Here is a 25,172-nt window from a genome sequence, read left to right as displayed (position 1 = left end):
TTGAGATCTTGTGAGGTTGAAGGGATAAATGCAGTTACTCAGTCTGCTATCTTAAACCAGAAGCTTTTGCAACAAGTGTAAATGTGCTCCCCCAAAAAAAGTGTTAAGAGAAGTTACTGATACCTGTTAAAATTGATGTGATGGAAAGACAAATAAACAACAACACCCGAGTGGGAGCTCAAGAGACAAGAGATCTCATCCCAACTCTGCTGAGAAATCATCCCTTTGCACATAGATTATTTCCTCATAAACTAGGGTGCTTGCCTCCACACTGCCTGTGATAGTACATGACTCATCCTTTTTCATGTAAATCACTATGGTGAAGTAGCAAGAACATGGGCTTTGTGTTAGATGGACATTAGTTTAAATCCTGACCCAGTCACTTTTAGTCCTGAAGACATTGGGAACTATTTACACCTCAGACCGTCTCAATTTCTTATTTTCTTAATGATATCTGCCTTATATGCTAAGAATAAACATGGTTATATTTTTATTAACACCTACGAAGATATAAAATGAATGTAAGTAAATATGTTATTTGAATTTAACACAAAATTTTACTAAGATACAATGGGACTTTATTATACTTGTGTGCTGATTGTTCTCTGCCTCCCTAGATTCATTCTCTACATTTTTCTGCCCAACTCCCAGTACTGGGGCAATTGCCCATTTCTTGGGCAGTTAAGCTAAATTTGAGATTAGAGGACAAGAGAAAGGAGACAAAGGAAGCTGTGGGAGAGGTTTTTTTTTTTTTCTCCTCCATTGCAGGGCAGGTGCCTCCCTTCTTAAGTCCCAGTCTGGAAGACTGTCTTCTGCTGTCCCAATTTACCTGCATTTCATTAACACTATTTCCCTCTTGGGCCCCTTGAATGTAAGAAGGTGGTAACATCTTCCTGTGATGTTTGTCTGTGCATGCTTCACCATCTTTTTTTCTTTTTTTCCTTAAGCCTGCCCACCCTTCTGTAACTAAAGCCTCATTAGAGTCTTTTCATTTGAGCTGTCTTGGTTTATTGTTTCTTTCCCAGATCATGATTGATATAATTGGTGACTAAACATCTGTTAAAAGCAATGTTCCAACACATTTCTTAGAGAGAACAAGGATAGGGAGAAAGACAAGAAAAGGTGTTTTTCTCCTTAACAGGGGTGGATAGACCCTATAACATTTTAAAAAGCCAACAGTTTTCTTGGGCACTTTTCCAGCTCTCATTTTCAATTCTCCCATTTAAGCAGATTCTGCAACAAATATTTTCCCAAGCATTCAACTGCAGCACCTCTGCTATGCAATCAGGCAGGTAGCAGAAGGCCATGGGGTGGCTTTCGGTGGTGGGGAGATGGCGTTAACCTCTTTGATCATTTACCTCAGCCTTCCCCTTCTTGATACAAATATTTGACTTTGCTTAACCTATGCAAGTCCACAAAAAACAGCATTAGCCTATTTTCAACTACCAAACTGATTGCCAAGTCTAAGTGCCTCCTATGTAGTCATTGTTGAGCTGCCTCTGCCATTGTGTCTTCTCTGTCCTGCCTAAAATCAATGAGAAGAAATTGTGTCTGTGACATCATTAATAGAACCCTGGATCAGGTACTGTGTTTCTCCTGTGTTTTAAGTTCAGTGCCTTCTACATGCAGCGGAACACCAGTGCAGATGCAGCCATTGGGCATTGCATAAAGCGAATTTATCGGGACTCTTGTGCTCTATAAACTGAAGATATAGTATGCAAATATAAATCAATAAATACTTCATGAAATATAAGAGAAGTTACTGTCATTTGGTGAGATCATTTTGTGGGGTACAGGGAGCTGTTTGTCAAACATAATTACCACCATTTTTCCAAGAAGAAGCAGAAGCATCCTCAAAATGAACCCAGATGTTCTTTGAATCTAAGAGGTAGGATGGGAGGGAACTTCCCTAACTGGATGGAGAGAATTTTCAAGGCTGAAAATACATGGAGAGTAAAAACTTGAGGCTGACATAAGATAAAGAGTCAAAACGCTTAAAATGAAAGGGGCAAAACAGCAATAACAATTTTTTTTTTTGTTTTTTTTTTTTTGTTTTTTTTTTTTTTTTTTTTTACTTATTTATGATAGGCACACAGTTAGAGAGAGAGAGGCAGAGACACAGGCAGAGGGAGAAGCAGGCTTCATACACTGGGAGCCCGACGTGGGACTCGATCCCGGGTCTCCAGGATCGCGCCCTGGGCCAAAGGCAGGCGCTAAACCTCTGCGCCACCCAGGGATCCCACAATAACAATTTTTAAAAGACATTGGCAAACAAACACAAGGAGTGATCCTGATCTGGTTTATATTTTAAGTTTATAAAGAAAAAAATTTAAAGAACATAAGATACTTCCCAGTAACTCGGCACAATGTTTCTAAGGCAAAGGTGTTTATAATCCGGAATTCCATGGCATTTAAATGTAGTGGCAAGGTTTTAGCAAGGTTGTCAAGACAGGACTACCACCCACCAATTTTGATTGCCTTTCTTCTGTAGTTTACCCATAATTCTGTGAACTTTTTAAATAAAACTCTTAAGGAAGTATGGTTTAATCCATGGAACTTGACTCTACGGAAATACTCTAATGAAGACAAATTGGTAAATCTTGATATATAAGATTATATATGTATAATCTTTCCCAAAGCACCACATTTTCTCCACTTTATTTATATATTTGTGAATATATTGACAGCCCCAATGGCTCAGTGGTTTAGCGCCACCTTCAGCCCAGGGTCTGATCCTGGAGACCTGGGATCGAGTCCCACATCAGGCTCCCTGCATGGAGCCTACTTCTCCCTCTGCCTGTGTCTCTGCCTCTCTCTCTCCCTCTGTGTGTCTCTCATGAATAAATAAATAAAATCTTAAAAATATATATATACTTCTTTTCTAATATTTTAGAGAAGTTTTAGGCACATAAAAGTAAAGTAAATAATATAAGATTTGCCCCAGAATGCCTGGGGGCTCAGCCAGTTAAGTGTCTGCCTCTGGCTGAAGTCATGATGCCAAGGTTCTGAAATTGAACCCCACATCAGAGCTTCCTGCTCAGTGGGGAGTCTGCTTCTCCCTTTCCCTCTGCTCCCCCCCACCATGCTACTGCTTGCTCTTGCTTTCTATCTCAAATACATAAATAAAATCTTTTAAATAAATACATAAAATAAACAAAAGTTGCCCCATCATCACTACCCAATTTTTAAATACACTAATACTGTTTCACATTTTATGTGGTTTTAAATAAACAAATCGTTACAGAAAAAATGATGTTCACTAGTGTTCCCTTCTCAACCCTAATCAACTTCCTTTCCCCACAAAGTTTATAGTCTTTCTGAATTTGGTGTCCATCTTCCTGTTCATGTTTTATTTACTGTTTTATTACTATTTTTAGCTTATCTACATTCATATATGAAAGTAAACAATAAAGGTAAATATTTTCTTTTTAAAAAACATACAATATTGATACACCTAAACTTTTTCAGTTATCTTAACAGTTGTATAATAGTATATCATATAATTGCATCAAACTTTACTGACTCACTCTTCTACCCCTACAATGAACACCTTTGGGCATATAGCATTGTCCATAAGGGAAAGAATATCTCTTGGGTATTTACTTCAATGGGAAATTAGTAGGCCATATTATAAGTGTTTTTCATATCGCTAGAAACTACCAGGTTGCCCCACAAAGGGGTTGTACTAATGAACATGCCTTCCATGAGAAGATGAGAATTCAAATTACCGCCTTCTCTCTAACCCTTGCTATTGTGAATCTCCTTAAATTTTTTGCCCAGCTAATGGTGTGAAATATAATTCCATGGTTGTTTTAATTCATCATTTCACATGTTTTTCCCCATGCATTATTTTATGTTGGTCCTTTTCTAGTTGATTTGTAAGCTTTTTCTGTCTTCTCTGGATACTAACCTGTTTGCACATCATCTACATTTTAAACATCTTAAAGCAATGTTTTTACTTCTACTCTGGCTCTTATTTTCACACAATCATATCTATCAGTTTTACTTTCAAGGGTGATGGCTTATTCGTGTTGCTTAAGAAATTATTTCCTATGTTTTGGTCATGAAGATAATCTCCAAAATTTGATTCCCAGTGATTTTATTTTTCCAATTTAGATCTTTATTCCACCTGGAATTGATTTTTATGTGTGAAGTGATATAGTAATCCGATTTTTTTTCTTCCATATAGAAAGCAACATGTCCTAATTTTAGTTATGGAACAGTGCTCTCCTTTGCTCTGATTTGAAATGCCATTTTCACCATCTAAAAATTCTCAAATATCCCTGAGTCTTTCTGAGGTCTTGCTTCTTTCTTGTTGAATTAAATCAAACTTGATGACACTATGTCATTTTCACATTACCTAAGTACTATTGTTTCATTTCAAGTCTTGAAAATCATGTAAGGGATCCCTGGGTGGCGCAGCGGTTTAGCGCCTGCCTTTGGCCCAGGGCGCGATCCTGGAGATCCAGGATGGAATCCCACATCGGGCTCCTGGTGCATGGAGACTGCTTCTCCCTCAGCCTGTGTCTCTGCTTCTCTCTCTCTCTCTCTGTGTGACTATCATAAATAAATAAAAATTTAAAAAAAAAAGAAAATCATGTAAGGCAATTACCTTCCTTTTTTTTTTCTTTTTTAATGTCTTAGCTGTTCTTGGACTCACACACTCCTACATGAATTTAAGTATTGATTTTTCAACTTTGACAAAACAACCCTGTTGGTATTTGAATTTGATTAGAATTTATACATTAGTTTGGGTTCTTTCCATGTTTTAAATCTGTTTTAAATATCTCCACATAAAATAGCACAGACAGGAAAGTACTAGAGGTTAACCAACCCATATATTGTGATTAAATTACAAATTTAAATCCATTTGAGTTGTGATATGTTGAAGAGAAAGAAAGGAATAGAATCCTTTTTGTAGTTAGCAGGGTTTTTTAGTTATTCTAATAGTCTGGTTAACTTGATCTCAAGTTTTTCCATCATCCTAGATCTGTCAATGAGATGTAAACGGGTGTCAGAATAATGATGTGATCAATATTTAGAAGAAATAATGATTAGGATACCTGGGTGGCTCACTCGGTTAGGCATCCAACTCTTGATTTCAGCTCAGGTCATGATCTCAGGGTCATAAGATGAGCCCCATATCTGGTTCCTAACTCAGCACACACCCTCTCTCTCCCTCTGCCCCTACCCCCACTCACTCACATGCTCTCTCTCTCTCTCTCTCTAACATAAATAAATCTTTAAAAAAAGAGGAAAAATTAATGGTTAAACAGTATATGATTACTGAACAACTACTTTATTTTCAGCACTGGTCCAGTGCTACAACACGCAGAAAATAATTTCAGAATTGCTAGCCTATACCACTTATTTGTGTTTCTCCTTTGTGCGAAAACAAATTTATTCAATAGAGTTAAATATGTTTCTATAGTTCTTTTTTATTTGTGGGCTGGGTATATGCAGTTCAAAACTTTGTCCTTAAAAATTACTTGAGTATTTTTCTTTTCCTTTGGAATGCTTATGTTATCACAGGAAATACAGTTAGGTTTATTTTTTGCCATTTATATTTTATGTTTTCCTTCATCTTTATTTAGTTTTGTTTCTTTTGTTGTTTGTTTGTTTGCCATGAATGTGTGAAACATTAACGTGAGTCCATTAATTCTCTATCAAAAGTTATACTCAGGGAAATGTCACGCCATATCATTTTCACCCCATTCATATACGTCCCTTCGAACAGTCACGTTAATTTATGCTTAATCTGTTTCATTTTATAAAGATAAGTAGATAGATGTTTATTTATTTATTTATTTTTAACACAAAAGCATGTATCTTTTTTGCTCATTAATTTTTTCACTTACCAATATATCCCGGAAATTACTTCATACCAGTTCAGAGAGAACGTCATTTTTTTTTTATGTCTGAACATTACTCCATTTTCTGGATAAACCATAGTTTATTGAACTAATCTCCTATGTTAGGTGTTTAAGACATTCCCACTAATTCGCAACTATTAGTGGTGCCACAATGAATGATCTTGCGCATATGTATTTTTGTATTGTTGGAGTGGTATCTTCAGGGCAAATTCATAGAAATGGATTGCTGAGTCAAAAAGCAAACACATATGTAGTTTTCTTAGTAATTGCCAAATTTCCCTTCAATTTCTATTTCCACCAGCAATGTGTAAGAGTGCCTATTTTCCCACAGACACACCTCTGATAGGTGAGAAATAGTATCCCAATGTAGTGTTAAACTGTATTTATCTTATGAGTGAACCTTATTTGTAAAGTCATTACTCAGAATCTGCTTGTATCTCATTAATCTGAATTTACATGCAACTTAGTTGCAAAGGAGGCTGGGAAATACAGTCTCTACCTGGGAAGTCAGGAATCTAGCCAAATCATGGTTGAGTGTGGAATCTAGAAGTAAGAGAAGTACTGAGGAGGGGCACCTGGGTGGCTTAGTGGTTGAGTGTCTGCCTTTGACTTAGGTTGTGATCCCGGGGTCCTGGAATCGAGTCCTGCATCAGGATCCCTACAGGGAGCCTACTTCTCCCTTATGTCTATGTCTATGTCTATGTCTCTGCCTCTCTCTGTGTCTCTCATGAATAAAAAAATAATTGTTTAAAAGAGATGTACTGGGGAATAAAAAAGGGTAATAGCCTCTCTGACAAAGTTTACTAAGCGGTAGCTAGCAGTCTATTAGATATATTATACTTCTAAGGAGTTAGTTGTTTATAAAGTAATCACTCAGGATATTCCTACTTAATACACATCCACTCAGTAATGCTTTTTAAAACATATGGATAAAATAATAACTGCCTCATCAGGAAATGAAATTTTGGTGGTAGAAAATTAATACAGCTCCAAAGTGTTATAAGTCTAAGTAGAAAATTCTAAGAAAACATTGTACCTCAATTTGAGAGGTTAAGGAAGGCCCCCTTGAAGAAGTAGAGTTTAAGTAGAACATTAAATGTAAGTAAGAATGGAAGATTTCTGGGAGAAGGATCTAAATGTTCAAAGGCCTGGAGTTGTGAAAGAGAGACTGTAGTTCAATATATGTCCAACACTCTGTGCAGCAAGCAGAGAGGTGAGAGACAGCCTGGAGAGAGAAACTGGGGCAGATCACCAATTACCTTCTGGGCTCTGGCAAGAAGTTTGTATTCTATCATCCTATCTGAGGGCAATGGAGAGCCATGTAAGAGTAATATGCATGAGAGAGACAAGTCAGGTTGGTGATTTAGAAAGACTATATCATATAGAGGATGCATGATAGAGAGGCAAGACTAGTGTTACCAGAGAAAAAGAAAGTGAGAGAGAGAGAGAGAGAGAGAGAGAGAGAGGGAGAGAAGAAAGAAGAGAGAGCTGAGTCAGGTTACAAAACCATGATTTCTAATCATCTTACTAAATAGCTACCAAAGATTTTTAGGTTAATTATGAGTAAGTTGGTTGAAGTCAGAATTCTTCTAAAGGGACATTATGTGGGGCAAGGGGATTGGAGTGATTTCATTTCTACTTTCACAGTTATGTAAAATTCTATGTTAATGTCATATTTCTATCAAGGGTATACCAACAAAATGGAGGAAGTGGATATGTTTTGAATAAAATATAAAGTTATTTTAAGATATTGTTCCTATCAAAGCACTCAAAATAACAGAATCCATTGGAAAAGGGAAAATTTCAAAATCTAATATATTTATTAAAGGAATCTTCCAAAAGACAACCATCTTATTGCAATGTGAATTTAAATTAACTGATCTGTTGTATGGTGTGAATTTTTAATTAAGGCCAAATGTATATTCTCAAGATAAGTGGAGGATTTCAGCAATTATCTAGTTATTTGAGGCAAATTAGCTTCTATTCTTGAAAACATCTAGTTAATTATGGAAAAATATTGGATTTATTACTTGCATTACCTGATAATTGCCTCACTTTCTTCTTTCATTTAGTATCTGCCAACATAACCTCAAAGTCCTTCATAAAGCTCAAAAGTTAATAACATCAAAGACTTTTCTTAGAAACTCAAGCTGCTGCTGTTTTTATAAGCATAGCCCATTCATCGGTTTTTCTAGGATGGCAGGGTGGAAAAGAGGGAGGAGAAAGCTTGCTGCCCTCAGAAGCTAACTGGTGCTTGTAGTATCCCTAGGGGCAATTTGACATATGCACACACACACACACACACACACACACACACACACACCACAGTCCAAATGTTTCTCATCCTGAGTATTATGGATAATTAATCATTTTTATTTCCCAAATTATCAACCATCCTTAGCCCCATTTACCCTTTAATCTCCTCCAATGTGACAAATGGCTGGTATATGTCAAAACCATATCACTCAGCAGAATTGTTACTTAACTACATTTGAAAGAGATTATCATTGCTATAGTACAGTGTTTGGAAACTCAGGCTTTCTCTTTTGCTATCCAAAGTTTAATCTTTCCAAAACTCAATAAAGAGAGTAATTTTTTATAAATGAGTCTATATTTTTTATCATAATGAGGTAACTAGATTAGGTCTGCAGTATGCCAAGAAAGTTAAGAGCTAGGAATTCTTGTTTAGTTTTCTCTATAGTTAAAACAATATGGGTGCCTGGTTGGCTCAGTTGGTCAAGCATTGGTCTGTTGGTTTCCCTCATGATTTTGGGGTGGTGGGATCCAGCCCCACATCAGTATCAGGCTCCACAATCAGGGGGACTTCTGCTTCTCTTCTCCCTCTCCTTCAGCCCCTCCCCTATTCATGAACAAGCTCTCTTTTTCTCTCTCTCTTTCTCTAAAATAAATAAAATATATCTTTAAAAAAACATTACAATGCTTAACATTTAGTCTTATGTGGATTACATATTAGTTGGACTGAAACTTTAAAACTACATCACTAATTCTGAGTCATCATTTCATGCCAGCTTCATGCACAAAATATTTTGACAATTTCAGATCTTTCTTCTTTGTGAATTTCCAGGAGTTTGAAGTGTGATAGAATAGGGTGCAGGGAGATTAGAACAATTTCTTTGTATTCTGGAAGCTAAGGTAGATGATTTCTCTAATGTTTTCATACTGGAAGAGTCAGTGGTTTGAATGCTGCCTACTAAATGAAGATTTTTAGTCACTTGTGCAATGTACAAGCATAGTTCATTTTTTTCTAAATGTATTATTGCTTTGGTCAATTGATTGATACCAAGGTGTTTTGAATTAGCAACCGCTTGCTTGATGTCATTTAGGAATTCAGTTGCAACAAGAAATTCCCACTTAAATGTCTGATGACTTCTTGTAACGCTGAATCCCGTTTCAAGGTTACAATTAGACAAGGTTACAATTACAAATCACTACTAAACCTTTCACAGCAAATGTAGTATCAAATATCCATGCTTTGCTCTATAATTATTAGCCTCCCTTGCAGTTAGATTGGGGCAAGGGAATTGTGCTGAAGCCAATAGATGTAAGCGAAAGTGATGAAAGCCATTTCCAGGCCTGGACTCAGAAAATTTTTTCGATTGATCTTCCAATTGGTGTATTGGTTATGAATGTTGTACAAAGGATTATTGCTGAACTTAGTGATTTATTCTTAGTTTCTGTGGACCAGGAATCTAGGTATAACTTAGCTGGCTGCCTCTTGAACAGAGTCTCTCAGATTATGTTCAAGATCTCAGGGGGCTGCTGTAATTTTAAGACTCTTAATTTGAGGAAGATCTGCTTCCAGTTCATTCATGTACCTGTTGGCAGGACTCGGATCCTTGAACTTTGGATGGAAACATCAGTTCTTTGTTATGTGGGCCTCTCTACAGGGCTGCCACCCACATTATGACAGCTTGATTCTGTCAGAGTGAGGATTCCAAGAGAAGAGAGAATGAGAGAAACAGTGAGAGGGAGAGAGAAGGAGAGAAGGAAAGAAGAGGATAAGCAAGACAGAAGTTAGTTTTTTTATTACCTAATCACTCAAGTGACTTCCTATCATTTTCAATATTCTAGTTAACAGAAGTGAGTACTTAGATGCACTCCACACTCAAAGAAAGGGGAATACAGGATGTTAATACCTCAATATGGGGATCATTGAAATCCGCTCTAGAGGCTGTCTACCACACATTGTGATCCTCAAGGTCATGTGTCCCAGATGGTACAACTACAAGATGGAAGCAGCCTGAATGAAACACCGCATTTACACTGAGAATATCAACATTCCACGAGGGACTTGGTTGCAGAAAGAGAATCCCTGAACTCCTTGAAGATCCCTCCTCCAAAAAAAGCATCTGGTAAGGCTGTGCAGGTGCAAAAATACCCACCAAGAAGATAGAAAACTTACTTTCATCACCCGAATCGAATGACTGATATTTTATACAAGTTTTCTTATATGTAAAAGTGAAGATTATTCCTATTCAACATATGTGTTAAAATAACTAAGAGAGATAAGTGAAAACATAGTTGAATACCACTTAAAATAGCATCAAAATGAAAAAAAAAAACAACTTAGAAATAAATTTAACCAAGGAGGTAAAAGATCTGTACTTTGCAAACTGAAATATTGAAAGAAATGAAGGAAGTCACAAATAAATGAAAAGATACTCTGTGCTCATGAATTGGAAAAATTAATATTGTTAAAATGTCCATACTACTCAAAGAACCTACAGATTCAGTGTACTTTTTATCAAACTCCAATGGTATTTTTTACAGGAAGAGTTAAAACTATCCCAAAATCTCATATAGTACCATAAAATACCCAAATAGCAAAAATAAAACTGAAAAGAAGAACAAATCTGTAGGTACCACATTTCCTGATTATTAACTATATTATAAAGTTAGAGTAATCAAAACAGTATGGTATTGGCATAAACACAGACACATAGATCAATGGAATAGAACAGAGAGAGCCCCAAAACAAACCCATGCATATATATATCAAATTAACTTTTTTTTTCTTTCTTCAAATTAACTTTCAATAGAGTTTAGAGTATACAATGGAAAAAGAATAACTTCTTCAACAAACGGGCTTTGGGAAAACTGAACATCTACATGCAAAAGAATGAAACTGGACCTATATCTTACACCATACATAAAAATCAACTCAAAATAAAGTCTTGAATGTAAAAACCTAAAACTATAGACTGGGGGATCCCTGGGTGGCTCAGCAGTTTAGCGCCTGCCTTCGGCCAGAGGCATGGTCCTGGAGTCCTGGGATCGAGTCCCACATCGGGCTCCCTGCATGGAGCCTGCTTCTCCCTCTGCCTGTGTCTTTGCCTCTCTCTCTCTCTCTCTCTCTCTCTCTCTCTCTCTCTCTCTCTCATGAGTCTCTCATGCATAAATAAATAAAATCTTTAAAAACAAAAACAAAAAATCTATAGACTCCTAGAAGACACCTCAGCAAAGATTCATTGGATACAATACCAAAAGCAAAGGCAATAAAAGCAAAAAGTAACAAAGGAAACTACATCAAGCTAAAAAGCTTCTGCATAGTAAAGGAAACCATCAACAAAGTGAAAGGCAATCTGTGAAGTGGGAGAAAATATTTTCAAAACACCCATCTGTTAAGAGATTAATATCTAAACATAAAAAGAAGTCATACAGATCAATAGCAAAGAAACAATCTAATTTAAAATGGGCAAAGGACCTGAATAGACATTTTCCTGAAAAGACATACAAATGGCTAATAGAAAATGTTCCCAACATCAATAATCATCAGGGAAATGCAAATCAAAATTACAAAGAGATATCACCTCACAACTTTAGGATATGTACTGTTAAAAAGATAAGAGATAACAAAATGAAAAAAAAAAAAGAGATAACAAAATGATGGCAAGGAGATGGAGAAAGGGAACTCTGCATGCTGCTGGAGGGGATGAAAACTGGTATAGCCACTATGGAAAATGGTATGGAGGCTCCTCAAGAAATTTTTTAAAAAATTTTAAAAAGAACTACTGTGTGTATATATATATATATACAGTATATATGTGTATATATACAGTATATATGTGTATACACACATACGTATACATATGCATGTATACATACATGTGTACATATATGTATATATTTTTAAATTTTTAAAAAGAACTACTCCGTATGTGTGTACACATATGTAACACACATATGTATTTAGATAATATTATAACTAATACACATATTATATACATAAATTAAAAATAAAATAACTATGTATAACTAATATATTATGTATTTATTATACATGAGTAATACATATTATATGTTATATATTATATGTATCTATATAATATATAACTAATACATATACATATATATCATTTTTTACACATATACATATATGCAATGAAATATTAGCCTTATAAATGGAAATCCTGCCTTTGAAATGTGGATGAACATGGAGAACATAACACAAAGTAAATTAAGCCAGACAGAGACAAATACTGTATGGTATTACATATATGTGAGATCTAAAAAAAAAAAAAGTTTGAACTTAGGTGAGGGGGTATGCATAACAAATAGGGAGAGGCTGGTAAAAGGGCACATGTGTCCAGTTATGAGACGAATAATGTCTGAGGACCTAATGTACAACATGGTGACTATAGTTGACAGTATTTTATTGAATAATTGAAATTTGCTAAGAAAGTAGAACTTACTTACCTCTCCAAAAAGGTAACTGTGTGAGGTGATGACTGTGTTAGTTAAGTCAATGATGGGAGTCCTTCCACAATATATGCATGTATCAAATAAGCACATTGTACATTTTAAATATATCACAATTTTATGTAACAATTATGCCACAAAAAAACAAACTGGAAACAGTCTTCTAAGATTCACAATTCTCCGCTAGTTGGAAAGATGTAAAGGAAATCTTCCCAATTCACATCAGATTGTGTTATGAGCAAGTAATAAACTCCTGTTGCATGAAATCCCTGACATTTCAGAATTCATTTGTTCTAGAAGCATTAGGTGACATTAGCCTGACTAATGTAGAGCCTTCATCTTCTCGCACCCTAAATATATAAATCTCTTCCTTTGTTTACAGATTCTTTTTTCAAGAGCCAGTTTTCATTTTTATCACTGTCACAATTATTACCAAACTAATACTGAAGTCTTGATTTATTTTGGTTTTTTTGTTAAGCGCCGAGGGTAAAAGGGGGCAACATGTTGTATCTCCTGTATTAGGTCCCCAAATCCTTCATGTCATAGGCTGAGATGTATTTATTCATTAAAAAGTATTAACTTTAGGGATGCCTGGGTGGCTCAGTAGTTGAGCATCTGCTTTTGGCTCAGGTCATGTTCCTGGGGTCCTGGGATAGAGTCCCGCATCAGGATCTCTGTGGGGAGCCTGCTTCTCCCTCTGCCTATGTCTCTGTCTCTCTCTCTGTGGCTCTCCTGAATAAGTAAAAAAAAAAAAAAAAAAGATCTTTAATATTAACTTTATATGTAATTCCATATACTAACATTTATCTTTATGCCCTCATAGGACTTTACTCAGAGTGGTGGAAAATTAACTTTATTAGGTGAATACACCTAAAATCTAAGGAAATATTTGTTGAATTATCTTCACCTCTATCCTTATTCTCCCTTATCACTTATCTCCCACTCACTTGTAAGGTTTGGGCTTAGATAACATTTTTTCAAGAAAGCTTTCTGCAACCCTCTGATTCTGAGCTGGAGGTCCTTCAAGAGCTTTCAAAGTACCTCATGCTATTTTCTGTTGTAGCCCTTATCATGCTCTTTGGCAATTGCCTGTTTTCTTGTATGACTTCTTTAGACTGTCAACTACTGCTTTAACAGCATTACTGTTTCCCCAAAACGTACTACCCGGTACATAGTAGGGATGCAAGCATTCTTTAATAAAAGAATACATGAACAATAACATGGATAGTAGAGGCATTAAAGCTTTCCAGGAAAACTTTGTAAGTATCTCAAACATGAGGACATTGAAACACCCTGAGTTTGACCAATTGAAGAGTTATTTGATCAGGCTGCAGAGACATGATTTTTCTCATCAGTCAAGGTGAGTAAAGGGAATTCATGTCTTTATAATCCAAGCAGTAGAAAAGGAAGGCAGAATGAGAGAAGAGTGATAGATATTAGCTATTAAGTAGCATTGATTCAAAAGATGAAAGCCAAAGCTATACAACATGGACCACTGTGCTCTCTGCAAGACAGAATAGACATGCAGGTAGAGATTATTGCCTGGGAAGAAATAACTCCCAAACTCTGGTGGAAAAAATAGCTCTGAATTTAAAAGCTTTGTATGCACAGGCCATAAATGTAAGGATTCATGTGAAATGTACAGAATAGACAAATCCATAGAGATAGAAGGTAGATTAGTAGTTGTCAGGGGAAGGGGAAAAGGAATAGGGAGTAACTGCTATTAGGTATAGGTTTTCTAGGGGGAAGGATGATGAAAATATTCTGAAATTAGACAGTAAATATAAACCTTAAATAATATAATTAAACCTTAAATATAAATATATACCTTGTAAATATAAATCTAAATGCCACTGAATTTAAAGAGGTGAATTTTATGGTATGTGAATTCTATCTCAATATAAAAAGGCTACTGAAATATAAAATGGTTGGTGGTAAATAGACAATGCAAATTTTCAATGTTACAGTTTTTATGTTATAAAAATGAAAATTTGGAAATTGGAACACTGGCTGGATATTTGATAAAATTACAAATTTTTTCAAGTTTTTAAGTTTACTGTGATCATAATGATATTATGTCTACGTGTATGTTTAACACAGTCTTTCTGTTTTAGAGATACATATGGAACAATTGAGAGATGAAATAGTATCTGGGATTTGCTTCAAAATAATGTGGAGGGGGGAATTTGATGAAAGAAGAGAGATGTAAAAAGATTAGCCATAAATTAAAAAGAAATATGAAATCTATGTGGTGGTACATGTAAATTTATTATAATTTTTTGTACTTCCCTATGTGTTTACAATTTTCCATAATGAATTAAAAAAAAAATTATATAAAATATGTTAAAATGTACTTTGAGGAAACTGAATATGAAAGAGAAATTTACAAATATCAGGATATTTAACAATGCTATGATAAAATTTTGTTTAATACAAATTGCTACCGAAAATATTCAGTAGCTAAAGCCACTAAAGTAGCACTTGGAACATTTTGCTATGAATGAGTCAGCAAATTTTATTACTCAATTTTTTTCCCTCAAATACTGCTGGCATTGTCTTGGAGCCTGGAAAACTGACTTCTGGTCTTATATGCCTCTGAATATCTATCTGTGTTAACTTGAACAATCCACCTACTGCTCTGTGCTATGCAAACAATTGGAAGTCTTACCAGTGCAATGAACTAGCCCCTATTTGAATAAGTAACCTCATCTTTACTCCTTCCCACTAAAAACTGGTTGAAAAATAATGAAAATTGGGTTAGCAACACATGTCATAAAAGCAATGATTGTGACAATTTTGTTCATTGATATATTACCAATTCTTATCACAATGTCTGGTACATAATAGATAACCTAAAAGCTGTGAATGAATAAAAGGATGGAAGGATGGATGGATGAATTTTAAATAAGTGGATTCTATGTAAGTGTGAGTAAATTGCAATATATCATCTTAAACTGTGAATATTTATATGTAAATTTCAATAAAATTTTAGGCTACAGTTGCATTTCTCTACTGTCTAGACTTGTGGTTCTCCAAGTAAAACATACATAATAATCATGCAGAAGGCTTGTTTATAGATTTCTGAGTCCCACTCCAAAACTCTTGAATTTGCCTTTCAGACAAGATCCCAAGTGGTGCTAACATGGCTGGTCTATGGAACACACTTTGAGTAGCATTAATAAAGCCAGATTTTGTCACCAACCATCTCCATCAGAATTATCTAGGGAACTTTTTAAATATTCAGACTCCCATGATTCCCCTGCTACCTACTGAATCAGAATTTCTGAGTGAGTCTCAGAAATTTGAATTAGAAGCAGCTTCTTGAACTATTCTTATGCATGCTCAAGTTTGAGGATGATCTAGACTAGCACTGTCTAGTAGAACTCTTTGAGATGATGGAAATGTTCTATATCTGTACTGTCCAGCACAGTAACAATCAGGCACATGTGGCTATGGAGCATGTGAGACATGGCTACTCTGCCTGAGAAACTGAATTTTTTATCTTATTTTATTCTAATTAATTATAACTTACAGGTAAATTGTAATTCATGTTATTAGGTACCACATTAGTCCTCAAAGGCCTAGATTTTCAATGTTTCCTTCTTGAAACTAGAATTCCTTCAGTAGGGGAGAAGACAGGGAGACCAGAGTATGAGGTTCCTAGAACCCCATCCTTTTCTACCAAAGCAGATCCCCTCGATTACCTTGAGCTTTCATTTGATATTATGATTTATCTGCCAACTGGAATCCATGTCCATATTGCGACATCCCTAAAACTCCTGAGAAAGATAAATTCAAGTGTTCTGACACATTTTCAGATGAATGGCACACAGTTAGCTTGATGGAATCATTATATATCTTCCAAATAATTATGCTTTGAGTCTATTTAATGCCAGCTTCTCAAGGGATTCCAAGTACACTCACCAACTTATTATCTCATTAATCCTCATAAAGACTTTGTGAGCAGGAAAAAAGGACTCCAGTTATTATTCCCATTTCACTTGCAGAAAAACTGACTCAAAGGAAGTGAATGGTTTGCTGAAGCCTCCGCAGACAACTCCCTTGTGGGAGGTAATATCAATGTTAGCACTTGATATTCTCTGTAATCATTAAGATTTCTACAGTCAAGGATGCCTCAGCAGCACTTTAAAAAGCAATTTGCTTTCTTTGGCATTAGCCATTCATGAGGATGAAACTGGACCCTATATGAAATGAGACAAACCCAAACTGGTCTCAAACATCCTAGCATTATATGGCAGTTGATGCTCCTAGACTTCTCAGGGTTTTGTGGCACAACTCACAGGGCGCTAAATTAATAAATTAATAAATTAATGAAGCAGAGCAATGTCCAAATAGGCATAGCAACACATATACTAATTGCATTTTTTCCTTTTAAGAATCACAGTAGGGGAAGGAGGAATGATCTGGGTGGAGCAAGAGATGGGAGATTAGAAATGAAATAATAAGTATCTCTCTCCAAATGACAAATCTCAGGTCCTCCCTAGGTGATTTAGTTTCATAGCAAGATTTATGCCTGGGGCACCATCCTCAACTAGATAGATTGAGACAAGACCATAGGCCATCACGAAGTCAAAGGCATGAAATAGTAATTAGCTACAAGTAGCCCAAGGAGACTGGGAAATGCTGTCAAAGTCCAAAAATTCGCAAAGCCAGCTACAGCTTCACTTTGTTTTATGCAATGTCATTTGAGCTACCTACACAAAGCCTAAAGGAACTAAAGCAAGCATCTCATGGATGGATTTGCCTGGCTGGGCGGAGGGAGAAACTCCCATTGTCCTCTTAGTCTTCTTTAAACCCAAGCTTCCTTTCAAGAAGCAGTGAGGGGGGCACAGATTCTGGTGGGTGTTGGGGGGCAGAGAAAGGGGGAGAGAGAGGGAAATAAGCACGTGAAATTGGGATAGCATCCCCTGAGTTTAAAATGGAGAACACCTCTGAGAAGAGAGGCCCTGGGTAGACTTTATTCACTTAATAGACTTTAAGTGCCTGAGGACACAGTACAAACTTGTATCACATTATCAGACAGGCCCCCTCACAGCATCAGTGTCGGCAGAGGCTCATGAATATGTAAATACTATATGTATCTTGGAAACATGCTTGACAAGAGAATAGCTAAAATGAACTGATTCCAGTTATAAGCCCATCAGCCTGCCATTCTTTATGTTTGAACAGGCAGGCTATTGCTAGGTGACAGATCATTAAGGCTATCTACTCAGTCAGCGGAAATGAAGAAATAATTTGTTCCTAATAACCTTCAGATGACCTCCCAGGCAAAAGGGAGTCTTTAAAGTGCTGTCTCTGCCGATACATGTCAGGCAGCGCGTGGGGTTCTTCTGGCCCCACAGTCAGAGCGGGGCGCCTGGTGAAACAGATTAATAAACACCTACTGACAGGGACACATCGGGAAAAGATCTCATCACCTGCCATTATCGGCTTGATGAATAATTCAGAGCTCTCCATCAGAGCCGGGAATTTCAGGCTGCGCCTGGCTGTCCGCTCTCAGGGAGGAGGCAAAGCACTAAGGCGCTGATTACCAGGATTAGATGGGGGGCTGAGGAGATGTGCTTCTGTCCCAGACTATGCAGCCTTCAGGGGGGTAGAAAGGCACATAGAGGCTTGTCTCCAGAAGGTGACCAGTGAGGTTTAGGGCCAAAGAGGCAGCAGGAACCATCTCAAAGACTCCCAACCATCCTGAAATGCTGGTGCCCAGTGCAGGCCCCCAGCACTTACTGGTCTATCACCATTGTCAATGGAAGAGGCCACAGCCTTTGTTCCTTCACTTTGCTGCTGGCTTCCGGAAGAACGGATAGGTCAGTCTCCCCAACATGTCCCTCATTCCTTGGGTTCATTATTTTGCCCCCATTTCTACTCTCTCCCTATCTGTGAGGCAATATTTGCAGTGCACATAGAATCACTGTAACAGCCTGTCAGACGGGCTTCTCTGGGGATCTCAGGATATTCTCTAACTATCAGCTGTGTGATCCTGAATGTCATATATGACCTTTCTGGACTCAGTTCTCTGATCTGTAGAATAGATTCAATAATATCTGAGTCGGACTGTTATTGCAAGTTTTAAAAACAGTATGCGTGGAGAGGTCCTAACAAAGGCCTGGCACCCAGCAAATGCTCACTTCAGGCTAGAGACAAATAGCTGCCTCCATCTACCCATTGATTTTTTGACCAGAGACAAGGCAGGAAACTGAGTGCACTTGCCAAATTTGGTAATTCTAAGAAAGTTAAATCAAGGAAGCAGCTCCATAGGTACTGGTAGGGTTTAGCAAACCAATAAGAGACTGTTATATGCCTTGGTACCAATAACAGCAGGATCACTTATCTTCTCTAAGATTGAAAGGATAATAGGAAGAAGCCAGCTATTTAGGACCAGTGGTTTTCTGCCTGACAGAGGCCTCCTCCTCCTCCTCCTCCTCCTCCTCCTCCTCCTCCTCCTTCTTCTTCTTCTTCTTCTTCTTCTTCTTCTTCTTCTTCTTCTTCTCTTATTTATTTATTTGAGAGAAAGAGAGAGCATGAGCAGGCGGGAAGGGCAAAGGGAGAAGCAGACTCCCCACTGAGCAGGGAGCCTGTGTGGGGCTCAATCCCAGGATCCCGGGATCATGACCTGAGCAGAAGGCAGACACTTAACTGACTGAGCCACCCAGGTGTCCCCGACGGAAGCCTTCTATAGAAGGTCCCAGCCATCCGTGATGACCTGGCAAGATGAAAACAGGATAAATATCCCCCTTTGTCAGGGGTTCCTTTCTCTGAAACCAATTAAATGCTAGGCAAGAGGTCTGTTGATTTAAGGTCAGGTGCCTGTGGCAGAGATGAAGGTAGAAAAAGGTGGAAATTGAATCTGGAGGAGCAAACAGAAGAAAAACAGCCTATTTCCTGACTGATCTGATAGTCAGCACTTCTCCATCTATGGTGCCTTTCAATGTGTGTAGAGCAAAGTAAAGACAAATCAAAAGAGCACATCTATGCATTTTAGGACCTTATAGACTAGACCAGTTGGGGGTAGGGGGACACAGAGAAGGAAAAGAGGAGAATTTGAATAGTATAATGGGGTCAAGAAAATTTAACTCATCCTTTAAATCATTGCATATCCTTTACTAAACGCACTTCATCACCTCTCAGGTTTGGTCACCCATAAAATGAAAACTTTGAACTTCTTGATATCATAGACCTTTCCTAGCATGGAATTAATGACCTAAAGCATGATAATAGAGTAGCTCCATCATCTTTCCCCTACCCTTTCCAAGTAGGTAATGGCACAGAAGACAAAGATTGCCATTCTTTGGAACTCGGAGTTACACATCTCTTCCTAAACTTGAACGTGATTGAGAGCTCATTATACTAAAACACTTTTGGTGAAATGTATACATCATTCAGAGCCTACTCATTCCACGTGTTCAACCCAATTTGAACATCACTGGGTTGGAGCTTTTTTATTTTGGTCAAGAGGGAAGAGAAAAATGTGATGTCCTTTTCCTAAAAGATAAGCAAAGAAAAGCCTCTGGCCAGAAAGCTAGAAAGACTGTAGATTTTTTGTTTGTTTGTTTTGAGAGTCAATCAGCTCTAGAAAAACATCACTTTAAAGAATCATGTTAAGTGGCTTAGAGATGAAGGGCATTTTCAAAAACATTTGGTCTCAAGAAAGAGATCAAAAGTAAGGATGCACTTGGTAACTTGAGGGCTGAGAAGAGAGCAGGTAGGGAAGTGAACAGAGCTGGAAGGAGACAGAGATGACCTTGAGTAGATGCAAAAGAAACTCTGAATCATCTTCTTTTTAAAGCATTCTCAGTGCTTTTGGGTCTACTGCATTCTGTGTAGAATCCTTAGAAATAAGGGATATACCATGGTAGAGAAGGAAGACTTCTACTAGCTCTCAAATGGCCTTGAAGAATAAGCTCTATAGGTATTTGATTTCAGAACTAATATGTAATTCACTCATTCTCTCTTTCATTCATTAATACAGTTTTTCAAGAAATATTTACTGAGTACCTATTTGATTCCAGAAAGTCTTCTAGAAATATCCATAGCTCACTTAGACCCCAGTCAAGGAAAGTCTCTGAATTTTAAATGATAAAGAAGAGCCAACCATGAGAGGGTTAGCAAAGAAGGCATCCCAGGCAGGGACAAAAACCAATGCAAAGGCCCTGGAAGCCTGACGAGGCATGTGGTATGTGTGAGGAGCATGAAGAAGGGTGGTGTGGCTGGAGGTTGGCGAGTGTGGATGGCAAAGACTGAGACTGGAGAGGAAGGCAGGGAGCAGAGCAGGCCACAGGGCTTTGTGATGGTACTCACTACCAGATCTCCGGACTCCAAATAATGAGAAAAAGTACATTGCCATGGAAAGTTCAACGTCTTGTTGAAGCCAGTCTTCACATGCTAACCATGCATCATAATTCAACAGATGGAAATGACAGAGCAAGCTCATTAAGTGATATGAAGGGATGCAGTGAAGCCACAGTGAAGCTGCCCAGGGTACACCTTCTCTGCCATTCTCTTTGTTATCCAGTATATTTGCATTTTTTCTTACAGTTTTGATAGTGAAAGGCTTAAAAGGCCATGTTTTACCAACGCATTCTCTTGAGGCTCCACTATAGGACAGGAAGGTCACATTTCCAAAAGGGACACAATAGACTAATTGGCCAGAAGCATATGCAGCCCATCTGCACATGAAGGGGAGGGAAGTACACTGTTGTTCAGGAATGGAGAAGGACCCCTGGTACCTAAACTGCTCACATGCTCTCTTTCTTCTCCCTGGTGTATTTTCACCTTTAGGTTGGAACTGAGAAACGTTAAGAAGAAGACCACAGGCCCCAAGTGGTGTCACTTAGACCAAGTCCCCAAGCTATGCTTAATACCAGATCTAATTGCAGTTTCAACCTCCCCGCCCCCACCATCCCCCACCAAGTGTTGTTAATTGATCCGTCAAGAATTTTTCAATCAGCCCTGAGGAGTCTGCCTCCGGGGCCCTCCTCATCTCTCAAAAGAAGATAGGGTAATCTGCATGATAAGACCCCTTGTTCTTCCCCTTAGAAAGTGGCCTTTCCTGAAATAGTCTTTTTCTTTTGCTAATAACTTTCTTGCCCAGTAAAAATCTTCCATTTTGTCCACCTCCTTAGAGTTCCCCTCTTCTTGCCCAATGGGATGCTGCCCTATTCATGAGTTCACTGAATAAGGTCATTGGATCTTTAACATTTACTTCATTGGATTTTGTTATTTAACATAGAACACCAGTATATGTTTTCTAGGCCTTTGGTTTTTCTCATAAGTTTATTTCCAATACCTCTAAAAACATGGTTTGTCTTCTGGACACAGAAAAGGGCAAAGCAGTTTTCCTCTAGGAACTTGTCTGAATATGGATAAGTGTGAGTGCTTCTGGAAACGTTCCACTGATCATTTCTTGCTTAGGCTATGTTCTCCTCTATGTTGCTTATTATCTGAAGGTATCTGTTTTTGTTTTTTTCTTTTTTTCCCCAGTAAATCTAGCCTCTGGGCTCTGCCATGCATTGGAAACATTTTTCAAATGCAGGATCATTATTACAACAAGTAGCATTAAATGCTTGAGTAAGGCAGTTACTGAGGTAAATAGTTAAATTTCTATGTAACAAAGAAGGTAAACCAAAGAAGGCAGGAAGGGAAAAGAATAAAAGTAGGAGGTGATTTATAAAGAATGTCAAAAGAGAAAACACATTGGGTTTTTTGGTTTCTTCCTTCCTTCCTTATGTCATTAGATAGAATGATGAAGAGTTTCTTACACCAATAGGATTAAGATGTCTGCTGGGAAGGAAAGTGACACCAGGCATAGAGTCAGGAAAAGTACATTCTAATTAGGATGACCATATGTTCTGATTCGCCTGGGAAAGTCCAAGTTTCCACCTGTTCTTCTGGCATAGTTACTAACAATGTTCTCCCTTCACTTTCAAAAGTGTCCTTTTGGGATTATAAATTATATGGTTGCATTAACCTTAACTCTGCTTCCTCACTCAGCGGTGTATGTGTCCCTGGGTAAATTCCTCACCAATCTGAACTTTAGTTTTTCAAGAGTTTAAATGAGATTGCAACTATGGTGCTCTTGATCTCAATATTCTGTGGTTCCAGAAGAAAAAGTAGAGGTTTGGGGATTATGGAATGTATACTCTTGAATTAAAGAACATCACTTACTTTTGAGGGGCATACTGACCTCCTGGTTTCATGCTGCCTTTGTCTTATCTAAAAGCATTTATTAATGGTGATTGGAAGATTACTCTGTAGACACTATACTAAAGATCTTAAAAGCATTATCTTATTTAATCCTAACAAAATTATCAGTTTTTATTTTACATGTACTGAGTCACTTAAAACCAGATTTCAGATCTAATTCTGAGTACCATGTTTGTATCCATCATGCCATATCCAGTATATGTTCATCAAAAACAGTAAAGAAAGTAACTAGTGGATCAGACAGGATAGGCGAAGGTATGCACCAACAACAAATAATCCACAGTTTTACTGGCTTAAAACATTTCTTTCCCAATCATGTTACATGTTCATGAGGAATTATCTGGGGGTGCTGCTCTGTGCTATTCTCTCTCCACGACACACCAGGGCTGATGGGGCAGTTACCCTCTGGACTGTAGTCCCAGGGTATTGACAAAAGAAAGAGTAGCGTGTTTTATGCTGGCTCTTAAAGCTTCATCCAGAAGAGAACACAACACTTCTGTTCATATTCCACTGCCCGACTCAAGTCCAAAAGGACAGAAAGTAAAATTGTACAATGAGCCAAGGAGAACAGAAATGTTTAGTGAAAAGCACTAGTGACTACCACACCAAAGGTATTCCCAGAACAAAAGATCTAAAGTCTCTTTTGCAGCATTTGAATTCTCTCAGTTGCAATTACTTCTAAGTGAAATTTCATAGCACTGGGTATGCATTTTGATTCTATTTCTTTAATGCTTCATTAAACTCTTGGTTAACCACAGATTTACTAGCTTACCTGTGCTAAAAAAACAAAACAAAACAAAACAAAACAAAACAAACAAACAAACAAAACAAAACAAAACAAAAAAACAGTTTCTTTCTTTCCAAATAAGCAAGTAGAATGATATGGATATAAACTACTCCTAATCCAATTATGTCCATCTTCTCTCTCGGAAGGTCTTAGCTGCATCTACTATACAACTGAGAGATGACACTTCAGTGAAGGAAAAGGTGTGTTTACCACAGGAAAGAGTGTCTTTATGACACTGATCTGCTCTGATGAATCCACTAATGTGAAATTTCTGACCCAATAGGCAGTGATTGCAGAGCTCTGCGACTCCTCTCATTATTCATGAAATATGTGCCGTGCAGTGTCAGTGCTCTCCCTGCAGACTCACTGCCAAGCAATTACTCATTTCCATCACTTAGCTTTTTTATTATTATTATTTTTCAGTGGGTGTCTATATATTCCGCACACTTCAAGAAGCAAAGCACGGTCCCAGAATGAAAATGATGCTTGTCTTGTTTGATTTTAAATAGAAAAGCACTTTCAAGTCCTTAAAAATTGATGTTGTTTTAAACTTTACAACAAGCAAGAGGGGAAACTTGTAGCTGCAGAAATAAATGGAGAGCAATCAGGAGCATTTCCACTGCTATACATATTTGCTACCCAAGAGCTGCTGGAGGGACTGACTATCTTATATATCCTGATTTATTTCCCTGACTCCCCCCAGGAGCCCTTAAGAGGAACAATGAACCAGAAATGGCAGCAGATCTCTGGTTGCGGTCCTTTTGCCAGAGGCAGGAGTAGTCATGGGCAGTGGTCTGTGCTCAGAAAAGGGACAGGCTCCAGGAACCATGTCCTTTTCTCATCACAAGATTTGCTTGTTAGGTCCTTGCAGATATAAAGTCTAACATAGAAGAATGACTATCTTTTGCTGCTCAGTGATATAATCTGTTCAGAGCACTTGTATCCCTGTGTACCCACAGCTGAGGAACATTCCAATCCCAGAAGTTGGGCCTGAAGAGTTTTGGAAATGAGGAAATCTTATTAAATGAAGAGTCCTCAGACCTGGGCTCCCATCCTCCTGTGTGGACAAAATCTTCTTGAATTCTACAGTCAGTTACAGTTATGGTCCCAGCTTTTCTTAGTCCTTGTATTCAGCTGTTCTCATGTGAATTTGTGGCTCTTCATTAAAAAGGCAGAGTCTCTTTCTTCATTTTTTGGAATAAGCTGGTATTTATCACTTCCTTGGCTCATAGAATGTGCAGAGTGATGGTGAGCCAGTTTTAAGCCCACATCTCCAATGTCTTTGCATGTTATCACTTGACCTCTCTTACACTCTTGCTGTCATCATGGGAATGTGTCAGGCTAGCCTGCTAGAAGGTAAAGCAGCTCCAGGCTGCCCTAATTGTCCCAGTCAAGGCCAGAGAGACTAGCTAACAGCCAGATGACCCTGAGACACACAAGAAAAGCCCAGCCAAGATCAGCAGAGCCACCTAGCCGAAACCCAGCTGCCCCTAGGCACATAAGCAATCCATGTCTACTGTTAAACAAGTCACATAAATAACTGACTCATATCCCATCAGGGAATTATG

Source organism: Nyctereutes procyonoides, unplaced genomic scaffold, assembly GCF_905146905.1.
Source record: "Nyctereutes procyonoides isolate TBG_1078 unplaced genomic scaffold, NYPRO_anot_genome, whole genome shotgun sequence".
Classification (NCBI taxonomy): Eukaryota; Metazoa; Chordata; class Mammalia; order Carnivora; family Canidae; genus Nyctereutes; species Nyctereutes procyonoides.
This window is presented reverse-complemented; position numbering follows the sequence as displayed.